Source organism: Cydia fagiglandana, chromosome 1 (genome assembly GCF_963556715.1).
Source record: "Cydia fagiglandana chromosome 1, ilCydFagi1.1, whole genome shotgun sequence".
NCBI classification, from domain to species: Eukaryota; Metazoa; Arthropoda; class Insecta; order Lepidoptera; family Tortricidae; genus Cydia; species Cydia fagiglandana.
This window is the reverse complement of record NC_085932.1, coordinates 3083099-3096752: the sequence shown is the minus strand read 5'-3', so window position 1 is coordinate 3096752 and position 13654 is coordinate 3083099.

The following is a 13654-nucleotide window of genomic DNA, read 5'->3' as shown; positions in this document are numbered from 1 at the left end:
AGCATAGCCCTCTCCATAGCTCGTTGAGCGACTTTGAGTTTTGAGATGAGGCCGATAGTGAAAGACCACGTTTCGGAGCCGTAAGTCATCACTGGTAACACACATTAATTAAAGACTTTCGTCTTGAGGCACTGAGGTATGTCGGACGAAAAGACATTACGTAGTTTCCCGAACGCTGCCCAACCGAGTTGGATTCGGCGGTTGACCTCTTTCTCGAAGTTGGACCTACCCAATTGGACTACTTGTCCTAGGTAGATGTACGAGTCAACAACTTCGAGTACCGAGTTCCCAACAGAGACTGGGATGGGCACAACATTGGCATTTGACATAAGTTTCGTCTTGTCCATGTTCATTTTCAAGCCCACCCGTTGTGAAACTCGGTTGAGGTCATCGAGCATCATGCTGAGTTCCTCCATCGACTTTGCCATGACTACGATATCGTCGGCAAACCGAAGGTGAGTGATGTATTCGCCGTTGATGTTGATGCCAAGTCCTTCCCATTCCAGGAGCTTGAAGGCGTCTTCCATTACGGCAGTAAACAGTTTCGGAGAGATAACGTCTCCCTGCCTTACGCCTCTTCGCAATGGAATCGCCCTCGTGCTCTGCTCCTGTACTCGGACCGACATGGTGGCGTTACTATACAAACACTTCAACACTTCGATGTACCGATAGTCAATATGGCATCGCTGAAGAGACTCAAGCACCGCCCATGTTTCCACCGAATCGAAGGCTTTCTCATAGTCCACAAACGCTAAGCATAATGGCAAGTTATACTCTTCGGTCTTCTGTATAACTTGCCGCAGCGTATGGATGTGGTCTATGGTACTATAGCCTTTTCGGAAACCGGCTTGTTCGGGAGGCTGGAAGTCATCAAGTCTGTGTTCGAGACGGTTCGTGATGACCCTTGAAAACAGCTTATAGACATGGCTCAGAAGCGTGATGGGTCTGTAGTTCTTCAATAGGTTGTTATCACCTTTTTTGAAGAACAGCACCACCTCGCCTCTATTCCATGTTTCAGGCGTTATGCCCTCGGACAAGACGGAATTAAAGAGCTTCTGGAGGACTTTAAGTACCGGTGTTCCACCCGCTCTCAGAAGCTCTGAAGTGATTCCGTCTTTGCCCGGCGCCTTGTTGTTCTTAAGCTGCTTCAGGGCCATCCTAATCTCGTACAGACTGATGTCCGGGATATCTTCGGTATAATGTCGGGACAGCTTGGCTCTTGGATCTCCTACCAAGCTGTCAACGGGCTTTGCGATCGAAGTGTATAACTGTCCATAGAACCTCTCGATCTCACCTAAAACCTCCGCTTTGCTCGACGCTATGCTGCCATCTTCCCGTTTCAGCTTTGTCAGCTGGCTTTGCCCAATAGACTTGTCCTTTGCGAACACTTTGGAGCCTTGGTTTCGCTCAATAGTCTCTTTAATACGGTTAGTATTAAAGAGACGCAGATCATGTCGCAAGGACTTAGATATACGTCTATTGAGCTGCCTATATGACTCCGCGTCATCGGGAGATTGCAACTGTAGCGAGCGTCGTTCAGCCATGAGGTTTAAGGTTTGCTCGGTCAATTTCTGAGGTCTATCTTTACGGCGGGGTCTAAAAAACTTAGACCTTACTGTGTGGACAGTTTCCACTAGCCCGTCGTTGATTTCGTCCACTGAAGCCAAGTTCTCTAGGCAAGCAAAGCGGTTAGAGAGCTCGAGTTGAAAGCTTTCGGGGTTTTGAACATGGGCTCGAGTAGGTCGGAGCGAAGACTTCATCAGGCTGGACCTTTCAAGTTTAATATTGATATTCAGTGTGCCTCTTACGATTCGGTGATCACTACCGGTCTTTACCCTGTTGATCACAGAGACATCACTGAATATCCGTTTCTTGTCGGTCATGATGAAGTCTATCTCGTTTCTCGTGGAACCGTCAGGAGTAATCCAGGTCCATTTCCTGTGAGGCGGCTTCTGGAAGAAAGAGTTCATCATGAAGAGTTCCTCTCTCTCCAGAAAGTCGGCCAGCCTCTGAACCCTAGGGTTCCGTTGCCCATACCCAAATTGCCCCACTCTCAACTCATCCCCGCTTCTCTTGCCCAACTTTGCGTTGAAGTCCCCCATAACAACAGTAAAGTAGGTTTTAGAAGTATGTATGGCCCTACTTACGTCCTCATACATAGCTTCTACTTCATCATCGGGGTGTGACGAGGTCGGTGCGTATACCTGAATGACCTTCAGCGAATATCTTTTGGATATTCTGAGTATTAGGTATACCACCCTGCTCGACACACTGTCGATGGTTATTATGTTGTTTACGAGGGACTTGTGAACGAGAAACCCGACACCACCTTGGGACTGTTGGTCGCCCTCCCGGTGGTAGAGCAAGTTACCAGACTTCAGGGTTGTCGTGTCCTCCCCCTCTCTACGGACTTCGCATAACCCTACAATGTCCCAGTGTAACCTGCTCAGTTCCTCTTCCAGCTCGCAGATCTTTTCGTCAGTCCTCATAGTGCGTATGTTGTGTGTTACCAGGGCCATGCAGTCGTCGTCGGGGCGGGTAGCCGGATCTTTGCCGGAGATTCTTAGCACCCCTGACCCCGCTAATGCCCTGACCGCTACCATAGCCAGAGCACCGGGGGTCGCCGGAACCTCGGGGCCGTGGTTTTATTGTGCTCATCATGATGGGGGGTGAATGCCATAATCGCCACGCTTGGCAGGCGGGTTGGCGATCGCAGTCGAGTACACCGGATTTGAGGGACGCTGCTGCCCGTCCACCGGTGGTCTTGGACGTAGTTTAAGGACATACCCGGGTCCAGGACATACCCTAAATTAAAAAGTAGTAGTTATACAATTTTTAATTTATTTATTTACCTAAAAGTATTTTAGTAAACTCTTGCAATAATCCAAAGTAAGTAGTTGAATTTCCTTATTATGTGTTCATTTGTTATTGAGTGATTTATTGAAGATATTTACCTAAATTAATACATAAGTAGATAAAGTAGTGAGTTGTGAATTGTTGGAGGTTATGTTTTTAACAAATATAATAATGTGTTTTATATTATTTTTATTCTTTGAACATTCCTCCTATTTTTTTACATTTTTCCTTGCATAATAAAATAAATAGCTTTACACATTCAGTAAAATCATCAACATTTAAAAACCGACATTAGTAATATCACATCACGTACGTTACCATATCCAGTCAGTTGGAACATCGCTTCGAAAATTTTGACCGGTATTCGATAATCACTCGTCTCCTTTACTAAGTGGCAATAAGGTTGACACTGCACTATAATTTACTAAACCAAATATATGCATCATACTTCTAACTAACACTCATTGTGGCTGTACGCCGAGCAACAAAAGTGCATGACTACTTTATGATTGAATTCCTTCCATAAACTGGTCATGCACTTTTACAGCTCAATGTACAAGTGTGAAGTTGTGAACGTATACAGTATATGGTCCTTCGAACTGGATCCTTGGCGCAGCCCGGTCATTCATAGTTCATCTCGTGCAGAGTAATTATGTATATAGTAACAGCACCAGTCATGGGACATTTAAGAGGGAATTTGGAGTATTTGTGATATTTCCCTAATACATGTGAATGGTCTACCGCTTAGCGTATTGAAAGATGAAAGTCCTACCCGTCTTTCATGTTTCAGGCGTGTTGTATCAAAGATACTGCAATGAGTTTCCACATACTTAACAAATTAAAACTATGCTATTTTTCTCCAGTCATGGACACCAAAGCTCCAGTAATGGGCCCCCCAGTAATGGACACTACTCTATCAGTATAAAATATTGAAATAGGTCATCAGATCTGGTCCATGTTATCATAATATTGCATTATCATCCAATTTGCATATTTAATTACGAATACAAAATTTCAACTCAATCGGAAAACGGGAAAGTGGCTCAAACTCGGCTACCAAGATTTGACCCACACTAAAAAACGATATTAATTTATCCGAAGTCCGAGCATACCTCCTGGTTGACATATTTCGTAACTACATTTTACTTCTGTATTGTTTAAACATGAAATGATGGCATGGCAAGCATCATTATGTAAATTTCCCATTATAGGAGGTATGCAGTTTTACAGCTCCTATAATGGGATTGGGCCAAATACCACTATTTTTTTACACCTGTGGACTCACAACATAGTATGTTGTATACCTTATCTCATGGTAAATGCAATTAACAAAACACATTTTAGTTTTCATCAAGTATTAATTAAATAAAATTTAATAAATTAACTCACCTCTCTTAGCGAAGTTCTTAAGAATTCGTAGTGGTATTTCTTTTCAGTGACACGACAACTTTTGGGTTGACGCCAATTTCTTAATAGTAGAAGAGCCGGCCGCAAATTTTCTAACCGACTTGATACCACGATGAAATACACAATGGGAAACCATAAAAGTGATGCTAAGTCCGAATTCGATAGTCTGCCACGGCGGAACTTGCCGAAAGTACGAAAAAGAAGGCCACTTCCGGTGCGAAAAAAGGGGGCTGATTTAACCCATCTGATACCGAAATAATAATTATGGCAGCAGTTAGAAATTTACATGTAGACACATAAAAGCGAAGTCTGCCAGTATTTTTTTAGCCGGAAGTGCTTGGCAGACGCTCTCAAAGGTGGCCAACGGGACCCCTAATTTAACCCATCTGATACCACCATGAAACCAATTCCAGTCGATAGGTATGAACCCTCATGTCAGGAATATATAAGTCTGCCAAGGCTATTCCTGCCGAAACACCTTGGCAGACGAGATTATGTAAGCAAGGTCAGCATCGGTTACCCTACACTAACCCATCTGATACCACCATGAAACCAATTCCAGTCAGTAGGTACGAACCCCCATTTTAGGAATATATAAGTCTGCCAAGGTTTTTCCTGCCGAAACACCTTGGCAGACGAGATTATAAGCAAGATGACCATCGGTTACCGTACACTAACCCATCTGATACCGCCATGAAACCAATTCCAGTCGGTAGGTATGAACCCTCATTTCAGGAATATATAAGTCTGCCAAGGCTTTTCCTGCCGTAACACCATGGCAGACGAGATTATGTAAGCAAGGTCGGCATCGGTTACCCTACACTAACCCATCTGATACCACCATGAAACCAATTCCAGTCGGTAGGTATGAACCCCCATTTTAGAAATATATAAGTCTGCCAAGGTTTTTCCTGCCGAAACACCTTGGCAGACGAGATTATAAGCAAGATGACCATCGGTTACCGCACACTAACCCATCTGATACCATCATGAAACCAATTCTAGTCGGTAGGTATGAACCCTCATTTCAGGAATTTATAAGTCTGCCAAGGCCTTTCCTGCCGAAACACCTTGACAGACGAGATTATGTAAGCAGCATCCGCATCCGAGGGATCCGTATTTTGGAATTATACAGATTACGGACATTATTAATAGCTGTAGGCTTATTTATTACTTTATGCTTATACATATTTGTATATTATTACGTTATTAATAAAATATATTTATAATTTATTAAAGCTAAACTTAATACATTGGGAATTCATTACCTGCTTACGGCAGTAGTAGGGATTAGTGGGTGAGTTCTGGCTCACTGAGCCAGGCCAACTTTAGCTCTACTATCAGTTGGCAGAGTATTTTTCACTTACTTTCAGTGAATAAACGTGCCGTGAGTCACGTTTTACGTTTCTTTACGGTCTTATGTACCTAACTTCACTCCACTCCAAACGATGCTGTCCCTTTCTAAGTATACTAAAAAACAGAGCAAGAGTTATCGGAGTTTTATACAGCGCCTCTAGGATTCACCTAAAGAACTAACTAACAAAATTGACACATTTTCTCACGTCTACGTAATTTACTATCTATGCATCTCGCTCTCGCATATTAGTGCAAGTGAGATGCACAGAAAGTAATGTTACATATACTGATGGTAGCCGTGAATATAGAGGTTAGAGGTAAGGAGAATCCTTTATGACTTTATGAGAAAACTCCTTTAAGAGAATATTTGCAAAAACTGGGCACGCTGTCAGCTATTATAATTTTTCTAAATCTCTCTAGAGTAGCGAAAAAAAGAAAACCCATAAACCTAGTTTTTCATTGTATCAATACCGTACTAAAAATCATGGAGAATGGAAGATACTCGTATTTATATACAAGTGGAAAAACGTTTTCTCTTTTTGTATGGACGATTACGTAGTATAATTCCCTTTTAAGGTTTTTGACGGACACTTTTTCATTATTAATTACACGGAGATTGTATTCCTTACCTCTACCATCCACTAAGAGCATTTAGAAGGGAGATGTCATCGCTGTCATTTTCTTTACAAAACAGTCCGCCGATTTTTGCGGGAGAGGGGACGTCAAATGTATTGCTATTTCTACATGATTTGTACGTATCGTACAAATAGCCATGTCGGTCCATACAAAAGTTTGCACAATTGTGCAAGTTTTTCGGCAGAGGGGTAAGTAATAATGTCAACAAAAAAATAAAGAGTATACCTTCGAGACTACTACGACTATGATATTTGATTTATTCGGTTGTCAATATAAAACAAACGTAGGTGTTCTTTCTTCTCGTATGAGACGCCATTACTATGTAGTCTTGCTTGAGATTAATAAACATTACCTAAGTATATGGTGTTAAAACAAGCTTTTCTTTCCTGCTTGGAACCCTAATCCTAAATCCTAACAGTAAGCACTCAATGGCCACTCCAGTTATTAAATGCTCTAAGACCAGTTTTGTCACTTTGTTACTGACTCAACCTTAATTTTTTAAAGATTTGACGTTGCCATAGTTACGAAAATAATAAACACATCAATGTTAGTAAACAGTGTATAAATTAAAATATAATTGTATTCAAGACAAAAATTGCAAAATATGATAATTACGTAAACATCATTAATAATCGAGTTAAAATTATGACATTGCGTGTTAAAAAATAGGAAGCAAAGTATACGGTGCGATTATACAGGCTACTTTTGGCTACATATTTATTACCTATGATGAAAATAATACACACATGAGAAGAAATCTTAAAATATTAAAATAGGTATGTATTATAATGGTCCGCTTCAGTCCGCATCATGACAGCGGCCGTCTCCTACTGCTAAGTAACATTATCTAATAGAGTGTCCGGAAAGAGAAAAGTCGTGAAATTTAGGGGAGCCCATACATTATACCTACGACTCTTCTCTTTCCGCACAGACCCTACGTATGACCTTAATAGCGATTTTAATTTTATAGTACCTATATGATCTCGAGTATATTTCAGTGCCAAGCGCCCCATTTCCAATACAAAATGAACCCACGCAGCGGGTTTTTGGCAATAAATGTGTTTAAATCTTATTTCAATTTTCAGATTCAGAACCACCAGCAAAGGTTTTTGAAGAAAGTTTTATATTTCCTGTTACCAAGTTGACATGAAAACACACCAAACACAATAATGTGAACAACGGAAAATAAAATAATACTTACTTAGTAAAGAAAAATAAATAAACCCACAGAACATTTGTATGTTTTATTTTATATAAGATAATAATGCTTAATAAAATACGTAGCAATTCTTGTGTAAATATTATAATAGGTCTTGCGGTATGTCTTATTCTTACTATGTGTTATGTGCACCCAGCAACAAAAACAGCAACATGTCTATGTACCGCTCCTTGTATTGAGCCTTAATTCTTAATACATATGTAACTTCTACATGCATACGCATGCATACATGATGCAATCCGGGTTTTCATGGAAATGTTGTTTTCAATCAGCTTCTTGCCTAAAACCAAAAACTGCTCGTAAGCAATGTGATTTTCGCAAATGTAGCAGTAGAAATAGGAAAATATGATGTCAAGTATAACTCATTACCTTTGTACTAAATCAGCCTTTTATCGAACTATTAATTGATTTATCCCTTAAAGTTTTGCTTGAAGTTCACATACTGTTATAAATTTATACATATTACGTTGAAAATTGCATTGATATTCGTGAAAAATCTGCGTATTTGTTGTGTTTACAAGTTGACAGAAATGTCACGTTGGAAACGCACGTATTTTTCCATAACATCTGTCACGTTTACTCGCGTAAAGTATTTACGCAGAATAATTCTGGCTCAGTTTTCATTATATAATTAGAAAGAGAGCGTTTTAGGTGTGAAGTTAGGCAAGTATGGAAAACTCGCGTAAAAACGTTTGTAACTCATGGTACAAATTGAAATTTTTAGTTCTTTACGTGACCGGTAGAGGCACTGTACAATTACTCCATACATTTTCCTTAACTTTCTCACTATCTTCACTTCTCACTGTCATTCACGGAACTCATAGTAGAGCTACAGTCCCTCCCCCTTTTTTCCCATGTTGAGGCCCTGCAACCTTGCCTTGAACCCAAACTAATGTCATTGTAGCTCGAATCTAACCTAATCTATTTTTATTGCTTTTAAAATATTTCAATTAGAGTCTGTGCGGAAAGAGAAGAGTCGTGGGATTTGAGGGCGCGCCAGTGCTATTTTATGGTTTTTGCTATGCTGACAACACTGGTCACGTGATTATAGTACGACACTAAAGGTCATGATACTTGAATCCCTTTTTGTTCCGGTTTTTTACCACGGCTTACTAAACGGAGCCTGGTGGTGGTGTCGGCTCGTCAACTCAATCCTCTGATTTAGCGCAGGCACTAATTTTCTTTTTAAAACACACTTGTTTTTATATCTCAGATACCAAAAAGTGACTGCGATTGACAAAACTGCTAAAACTATTTAAGAATCTGCCCAATACAACTGTAATTTTAGTACCAAACAAGATACGAGTCTCATTTATGTACTGCCTAATCTGTGCAGTCCAACAGTTATTAAAACCGGGTAGATCGGGTAGAAATTGGGCAATAGAACTGTAATTTTATCTGGGATATATTTCACCCATTGTAAACTTGACTTGTAATGTATGTGTACATTATTAATAATAAATATGAATATGAATAAAAATAGTGCATAAGTAGGTAGGCCTTATTGGGATATGTCCGGTTCTCTCATCTCACGATATTTTACTTCGCCGAAAAGTCACTGCTAATTATGAAATATAATTTCGTAACTAACAGAACCTACAAATAAAGAAATATTTTATTAGAAAAAGTTTTATTCTTTGTAATCGAAGTCTGAATTAAAATATTCAATGTCACTTATGTTTGAGCTATCTTCAAAACAACCAGGGACACTCATAGAACTATCTTTATCTGAACTGGATGTGCTTGAATCTGGCACGTAGATTACGAATTCTTGCATATCACCTACTTAGCGGTCTTTTATTCGAGATACCGTAGGTACTTTTACACAATCCTGAAAAAGAAATTACATATAAATATGCATAAAATGGCAAGTATCAAGACTATTTGTCAGTTATTTTAAAGATCATGAATGACCTGCATATTTATGAAAATGAATATATTTTGAATGAATATACTTACCGATTATGTACCGGAGACAAGTTACTTAGGGGGTTTATTAAATAGGTAATTATTTAATATTAAATACAACATCAATACCCGCGAATAGTGGAAACACGTTCCGCGACTTTTTGTAAGTCGATAGTCGGCTTTTAGCCGTTTTCTTCCCGCTAACAAAACCGAACAATGTTAAATATAATTTTCCTTGTGGTTTTATGTACGGTTTTACCATGTTTTGAAAATATTTTATACATAAAACTTGCGGTTTTTGTTAATAAAAATATACATTGACAGAAGTTTGTTTACTTTTTACAAGACAGGTGTCAAAGGTTTGATTGCCATATAAAATTTAAAATGTTAGTTCCCGTTTCTGCCACGACTCTTCTCTTTCCGCACAGACTCTATCTACTTTTGCAAAGTTAAATGTTGTAATCTCTATTTCGCAAAATGGAATTTTAATGTGACTTTAATGTATGTGCAGTCTACTTAGTAATTGGGTTTAAAGATATAAAAACACACATTTTATTTCCTATCCTAAGTATCCTATCCTAAGTTTATTCAAATCATATTCTGAACATATATTATTATAGTAACATCATTACAGTGTACAGTGGAGAAAACGAATGAAATCATGCAATTTGATTTTGCTATTTTTAAATAAAGAGTAACCAAACAGTATTTTCCACAGTTGTTGGTAATGATACCATCTCTTACAATTTCTCTTCATGAACATTTTATGATACCTAACCTTCCAGTTTTCGCCCGAATTAATCAAGAAATTCACCAACACCATTTACACCAACCAAATAGAAAACGGGTCCGTGTCCGAATTCGCGATCTCGAGTCCGGGTCCGCGTCCGGGTCCAGGTTCAGGTAGAAGTCGAATTCAAAATCTTGCTTGTTTTGCCAGTGGGGTAACTTGCTTAACAATCAATTAGAAAAAGACAAGTCGTCGAGGAGTTCCATTCTGATCACCATCAGCAATACCACTTCATCAAATGCCACTGTTCTTAATGTAAATCCTTGTTTGCCTGATGAAAATACAAAAGTCACTATACAATGCCATTCAGATTTGTAGAGTTCCCTCGATTCCTTATGTATCCCATCATTAGAACTTGAGCTTGACAAAAATGTGACTTAAAAACCTAACGTGCTTAACAAACATAACGAAGAGGACAAATCCCCAAACATGAGCTATGCGTCGTTGAAGAGTTCCATTCTGATCATCAACAGCAGTTTCACTTCATCAAATGTCACAATTTTGAATGTAAATGCTTGGTTTGTTTATAAAAACACCAGTATCACTATATGTTAGGGTGGTTCAAAAAACATTTTTTTTCCTAAGGGGCACCCCCTTATTTAGTTACACCTATTATGCTGATAAAATACACCAAGTTTCGTAATTTATCTCAACTACAAGGGGGTGCTTCACCACGTTGAAATTTTGTATGTTGTTTGAAACCCAAAAATAGATTATTTATTATTCAGAATTTTATTTAAATAACTGGTTTCACACTATTTGCACATGTGATGTATAAGTTTTGAAGTAGAAAAACATTTTCTTTCAAAATAATATCTTTTAAATCACACTTTCAAATAATGTGAAAACTACTACTTACATAAAAATCTAAAAAATAGTACTTATTTTTTTTGGATTTCATACAATTTGAAAAATTTCTAAGTGTTTGAGCACCCCCTTGTAGTTAAGATAAGATTACAAACTTGGTGTATTTTGTCAACATAATAAATGTAACAAAATAAGGGGGTGCCGCTTCTTCTAGCTAGAGTTTGAATTTTTCCCATACAAACGTGAACCACCCTACTACTATATGCAGCACAACATCCTGAGTGGCGCAGGCTGGCGCATGACAAAGTGCGCGGTTTCGAGAAGCAACGTAAAGTTGACCTCGACACTAAACGCGATGATCTGAAAGCGCGCCAGCCTGCTTCCATTCACTACCACTATGTGGCTGGTGTTCTCACGTGCCCTCAATGTGCGCGGAGGTTCACCTCCAAGATCGGCTATGTCAGCCATATTCGGGCGCACGAGCGCCGAGCTAACTAGGAGTCGAAGTGGTCGCCATGGTCGAAATCGGCCGGAAGGATCATCATCATCATTTCATTCACCTACAAGATTTGAAGAGTGCCCTCGATTCCTCATAAATCTCACCATCAGAACTGGGTTTTGACAAAGACGGAACCAATCTGTATGTATATACTTACAAGTTACAACTCAACTAAAAAAAGAATTTTCAAAATCGATCCCGAAATGACGGAGATATCAAACATTAAAAAACCGAATTAATACCTCCTTTTTAGGGTTCCGTAGCCAAATGGCAAAAAACGGAACTCTTATAGATTCGTCATGTCTGTCTGTGCGTCTGTCCGTCCGTATGTCACAGCCACTTTTTTCCGAAACTATAAGAACTGTTGAAACTTGGTAAGTAGATGTATTCTGTGAAACGCATTAAGATTTTAACACAAAAATAGAAAAAAAAACAATAAATTTTGGGGGTCCCCCATACTTAGAACTGAAACTTAAAATTTCTTTTTCATTAAACCCATACGTGTGGGGTATCTATGGATAGGTCTTCAAAACAAAAATGATATTGAGGTTTGTAATATAATTTTTTTCTAAACTGAATAGTTTGCGCGAGAGACACTTCCAAAGTGGTAAATTGTGTGCACCCCCCCTCCCCTTCAACTTCTAAAATAAGAGAATGACAAAACTAAAAAATATATATGATGTACATTATCATGCAAACTTCCACCGAAAATCAAACTTGTTTAGCGGCGCTGAGCACTTTTTAAGGTGGGGAAAAAATGATAAACTCGAGACAGCGTAACGCGTAACACGCTGACGTCATGGGCGACGGACAATGTTCATCATCATCATCTCAGCCATTAGACATCTGCTGCTGAACATAGGCCTCCCCCTTGGACCTCCATTCGTACCGGTTGGAAGCGACCCGCATCCAGTGTCTTCCGGCGGCCTTAACAAGGTCGTCCGTCCATCTTGTGGGTGGACGCCCTACGCTGCGCTTGCTAGTCCGTGGTCTCCACTCGAGCACTTTTCGATCCCATCGGCCATCTTCTCTGCGCGCAATGTGGCCTGCCCATTGCCACTTCAGCTTGCTAATCCGGTGGGCTATGTCGGTAACTTTAGTTCGTCTACGGATCTCCTCATTTCTGATTCGATCACGCAGAGAAACTCCGAGCATAGCCCTCTCCCTAGCTCGTTGAGCGACTTTGAATTTTGAGATGAGGCCGATAGTGAAAAACTACGTTTCGGAGCCGTAAGTCATCACTGATAACACACATTGATTAAAGACTTTCGTCTTGAGGCACTGAGGTATGTCGGACAAAAAGACATTACGTAGTTTAACACGCTTACGAACGCTGCCCAACCGAGTTGGATTCGGCGGTTAACCTCCTTCTCGAAGTTGGACCTACCTAATTGGACTACTTGTCCTAGGTAGATGTACGAGTCAACAACTTCGAGTACCGAGTTCCCAACAGAGACTGGGATGGGCACAACATTGGCATTTGACATAAGTTTCGTCTTGTCCATGTTCATTTTCAAGCCCACCCGTTGTGAAACTCGGTTGAGGTCATCGACCATCATGCTGAGTTCCTCCATCGACTTTGCCATGACTACGATATCGTCGGCAAACCAAAGTGATGTATTCGCCGTTGATGTTGATGCCAAGTCCTTGCCATTCCAGGTGCTTGAAGGCGTCTTCCATTACGGCAGTATACAGTTTCGGAGAGATAACGTCTCCCTGCCTTACACCTCTTTGCAATAGAATCGCCTTCGCACTCTGCTCCTGACTCGGACCGACATGGTGGCGTAACTATACAAACACTTCATCACTTCGATGTACCGATAGTCAATATTGCATCGCTGAAGAGACTCAAGCAGTCTAGAGGCTAGTTTAGATCTCGTTCAAACCAATTTTCGGTGGAAGTTTGCATGATAATGTACATCATATATATATATTTTTTTGTCATTCTCTTATTTTAGAAATGAAAGGGCACCCCCCCCCCCACCCCCCCCGTGCACACAATTTACCACTTTGGAAGTGTCTCTCGCGCAAACTATTCAGTTTAGAAAACAATTATATTAGAAACCTCAATATCATTTTTGAAGACCTATCCATAGATACCCCACACGTATGGGTTTAATGAAAAAGAAATTTTAAGTTTCAGTTCTAAGTATGGGGGACCCCCAAAATTTATTGT